Source organism: Arachis ipaensis, chromosome B7, assembly GCF_059453495.1.
Source record: "Arachis ipaensis isolate K30076 ecotype BB chromosome B7, ASM5945349v1, whole genome shotgun sequence".
In the NCBI taxonomy this organism is placed as follows: domain Eukaryota; kingdom Viridiplantae; phylum Streptophyta; class Magnoliopsida; order Fabales; family Fabaceae; genus Arachis; species Arachis ipaensis.
The window spans coordinates 117,319,025-117,323,428 of record NC_142442.1 but is presented as its reverse complement, the minus strand read 5'-3'; the positions used below and the strand labels follow the sequence as shown (position 1 = coordinate 117,323,428).

At 34.9% G+C, this 4,404-nt stretch overlaps 1 non-coding gene across 1 annotated transcript; it reads right to left on the bottom strand.

Moving 5' to 3' along the window:
* Positions 1–3,170: 3,170 nt before the first annotated feature.
* Positions 3,171–3,278, bottom strand: LOC148553852 (small nucleolar RNA R71). The gene has a single exon (XR_015892718.1). It is a non-coding gene; the product is annotated as a small nucleolar RNA R71 (small nucleolar RNA).
* Between the last annotated feature and the right edge of the window lie 1,126 nt (positions 3,279–4,404).

The window sequence follows — 4,404 nt, the reverse complement described above, 5'->3', positions numbered from 1 at the left end:
TGATTATCTCTTGGATCTCTTAATCAGAATCTTCGTGGAATAAGCTAGATTGATGGCAGCATTCATGAGAATCCGGAAAGTCTAAACCTTGTCTGTGGTATTCCGAGTAGGATTCTGGGATTGAATGACTGTGACGAACTTCAAACTCGCGAGTGCTTGGCGTAGTGACAGATGCAAAAGGACGGCGAATCCTATTCCAGTATGATCGAGAACCTCAGATGATTAGCCGTGCTGTGACAGAGCATTTGGACCATTTTCACAAGAGGATAGGATGCAACCATTGACCACGGTGATGCCTCCAGATGATTAGCCATGTAGTGACAGCGCATCGGACCATTTTCACAGAGAGGATGAAAAGTAGCCATTGACAATGTTGATGTCCTTACATAAAGCCAGCCATGGAAAGGAGTAAGACTGATTGGATGAAGACAGCAGGAAAGCAGAAGTTCAGAAGAACGAAAGCATCTCTATATGCTTTATCTGAAATTCTCACTAATGATATACATAAGTATTTCTATCTTTATTTTCTGCTTATTTATTATTATTATTCGAAAACTCCATAACCATTTGATATCCGCCTGACTGAGATCTACAAGATGACCATAGCTTGCTTCATACCAACAATCTCCGTGGGATCGACCCTTACTCACGTAAGGTTTTATTACTTGGACGACCCAGTGCACTTGCTGGTTAGTTGTATCGAAGTTGTGAATGAAAAACGATTTATTAAGACGTGCGTACAGAGTTTTTGGCGCCGTTGCCTGAGATCACAATTTCGTGCACCAATTTGGCGCCGTTGCCGGGGATTGTTCGAGTTTGGAAAACTGACGGTTCATCTTGTTGCTCAGATTAGGTAATTTTCTTTTTGTTTTATTTTCAAAAATTTTTCAAAAAAAATCTTTCAAAAAAAAAATATTTTTTTTCTTTTGTTTTCGAAAAATTATTCAGAATTTTTAAGAATGAATTCTAGTGTTTCATGAAACATGTTGAAGCCTGACTAGCTGTAAAGCCATGTCTAAATTCATTTGGACTGGGGCTTCCAACCCAACATTATCAAGAGCAAGCTAGTTGTTGCTAATCCACTTGCTGCTGTTCCAGATCCACTTGATTTACATGCTAAAGCTTGACTGGCTATTAAGCCATGTCTAACCCTCAGATTGGAGCTTTAGACTAAGAGTGCAAGATTCCTGGAATTCATATTAAAAATTTTGGAATCCTTATTTTTCTTTTTCACAAATAATTTTCGAAAAATACAAAAAAATTATAAAATCATAAAAAATCAAAAATATTTTGTGTTGCTTGTTTGAGTCTTGAGTCAATTTTTAAGTTTGGTGTCAATTGCATTTTTTCTAAAATTTTTATACATTTTTTCGTAAATTCATGCATTCATAGTGTTCTTCATGATCTTCAAGTTGTTCTTGGTAAGTCTTCTTGTTTGATCTTGATTTTTTCTTGTTTTGTGTCTTTTCTTGTTTTTCATATGCATTCTTGCATTCATAATGTCTAAGCATTATAGATTTCTAAGTTTGGTGTCTTGCATGTTTTCTTTGCATATAAAAATTTTCAAAAATATGTTCTTGGTGTTCATCTTGACATTCATAGCATTCTTGCATGCATTAATTGTTTTGATCTAAAATTTTCATGCATTGCATCATTTTTCATGTTTTTCTCTCTCATCTTTAAAAATTCAAAAGCCAAAAAAAAAATATCTTTCCTTTTTTCTCTCATAAATTTCGAAAATTTGGATTGACTTTTTCAAAATTTTTAAAATTCAATTGTTTCTTATGAGTCAAACCAAATTTTCAATTTAAAAATCTTATCTTTTTCAAAATCTTTTTCAAAAAATCAAATCTTTTTCATTTTTCTTATTTATTTTCGAAAATTATAAAAATATTTTTCAAAAATCTTTTTCTTCATTCTATATTATAATTTTCGAAAATATCTTCAACAATTAATGTTTTGATTCAAAAATTTCAAGTTTGTTACTTACTTGTTAAGAAAGATTCAAACTTTAAGTTCTAGAATCATATCTTGTGATTTCTTGTGAGTCAAGTCATTAATTGTGATTTTAAAATTTAAATCTTTTTCAAAACTAATTTCAATCATATCTTTTCAAAAATATCTTTTTATCTTATCTTTTTCAAAGTCATATCTTTTTCAAAAATTTGATTTTAAAATATCTTTTCTAACTTCTTATCTTATATTTTCAAAATTGATTTTCAAAATTTGTTTCAACTAACTAACTAACTTTTTGTTTGTTTCTTATCTTTTTCAAAACTACCCAACTAACTCTCTCTCTCTAATTTTCGAAAATATCTCCCTCTTTTTCAAAAATTCTTTCTTATTAACTAATTGTTTCAAAATTCAATTTTAATTTATTTCTTCTTTTAATTTTCGAAAATCACTAACCATTTTTCAAAAATAATTTTGGAAAATTCTCTTTCTCTTTCATCTCCTTCTATTTATTTATTCATCTACTAACACTTCTCTTCATCTCACATCTCTGCTCTCCTCACCCTTGTGTTTCTTTCCTTACATTACATTCTTTTCTTCTTCTTTTCTTTTACTCACACAGGGACCTCTATACTGTGGTAAAAAGGATCCCTATTATTATTTTTCTGTTCCCTCCTTTTCATATGAGCAGGAGCAAGGACAAGAATATTCTTGTTGAAGCAGATCCAAAACCTGAAAGGACTCTGAAGAGGAAACTAAGAGAAACTAAATTACAACAATCCAGCAAGCACCTTTCAAAAATTTTTGAACAAGAAGAGAAGATGGCAGCCGAAAATAATAATAATGCAAGGAGGATGCTTGGTGACTTTACTGCACCTAATTCCAATTTACATGGAAGAAGCATCTCCATTCCCACCATTGGAGCAAACAATTTTGAGCTGAAACCTCAATTAGTTTCTCTGATGCAGCAAAACTGCAAGTTTCATGGACTTCCATCTGAAGATCCTTTTTAGTTCTTAACTGAATTTTTGCAGATCTGTGATACTGTTAAGACTAATGGAGTAGATCCTGAAGTCTACAGGCTCATGCTTTTCCCTTTTGCTTTAAGAGACAGAGCTAGAGTGTGGTTGGACTCTCAACCCAAAGATAGCCTGAACTCTTGGGATAAGCTGGTCACGGCTTTCTTAGCCAAGTTCTTTCCTCCTCAAAAGCTGAGTAAGCTTAGAGTGGATGTTCAAACCTTCAGACAAAAGGAAGGTGAATCCCTCTATGAAGCTTGGGAGAGATACAAGGAACTGACCAAAAAGTGTCCTTCTGACATGCTTTCAGAATGGACCATCTTGGATATATTCTATGATGGTCTGTCTGAATTAGCTAAGATGTCATTGGATACTTCTGCAGGTGGATCCATTCACCTAAAGAAAATGCCTGCAGAAGCTCAAGAACTCATTGACATGGTTGTTAATAACCAGTTCATGTACACTTCTGAGAGGAATCCTGTGAGTAATAGGACGCCTCAGAAGAAGGGAGTTCTTGAAATTGATACTCTGAATGCCATATTGGCTCAGAATAAAATATTGACTCAGCAAGTCAATATGATTTCTCAGAGTCTGAATGGAATGCAAGCTGCATCCAACAGTACTCAAGAGGCATCTGCTGAAGAAGAGGCTTATGATCCTGAGAACCATGCAATAGCAGAGGTGAATTACATGGGTGAACCATATGAAAACAACTATAACCCCTCATGGAGAAATCACCCAAATCTCTCATGGAAGGATCAACAAAAGCCTTAACAAGGCTTTAATAATGGTGGAAGAAACAGGTTTAGCAATAGCAAGCCTTTTTCATCATCCACTCAGCAACAGACAGAGAACTCTGAACAAAATACCTCTAATTTAGCAAACTTAGTCTCCGATCTATCTAAGGCTACTGTGAGTTTCATGAATGAAATAAGGTCCTCCATTAGAAATTTGGAGGCACAAGTGGGCCAGCTGAGTAAGAAGATCACTGAAACCCCTCCTAGTGCTCTCCCAAGTAATACAAAAGAAAATCCAAAAGGAGAGTGCAAGGCCATTGATATAACCATCATGGCTGAATCCAAGAAGGAAGGGGAGGACGTGAATCCCAAGGAGGAAGACCTCCTGGGACGTACAGTGATCAATAAGGAGTTTCCCTCTGAGGAACCAAAGGAATCTGAGACTCATCTAGAGACCATAGAGATTCCATTGAACCTCTTTATGCCATTCATGAGCTCTGAAGAGTATTCTTCTTCTGAAGAGAATGAAGATGTTACTGAAGAGCAAGTTACCAAGTACCTTGGTGCAATCATGAAGCTGAATGCCAAATTATTTGGTATTGAGACTTGGAAAGATGAACCTCCCTTGTTCACCAATGAACTAAGTGATCTGGATCAACTGACATTGCCTCAGAAGAAACAGGATCTTGGAAAGT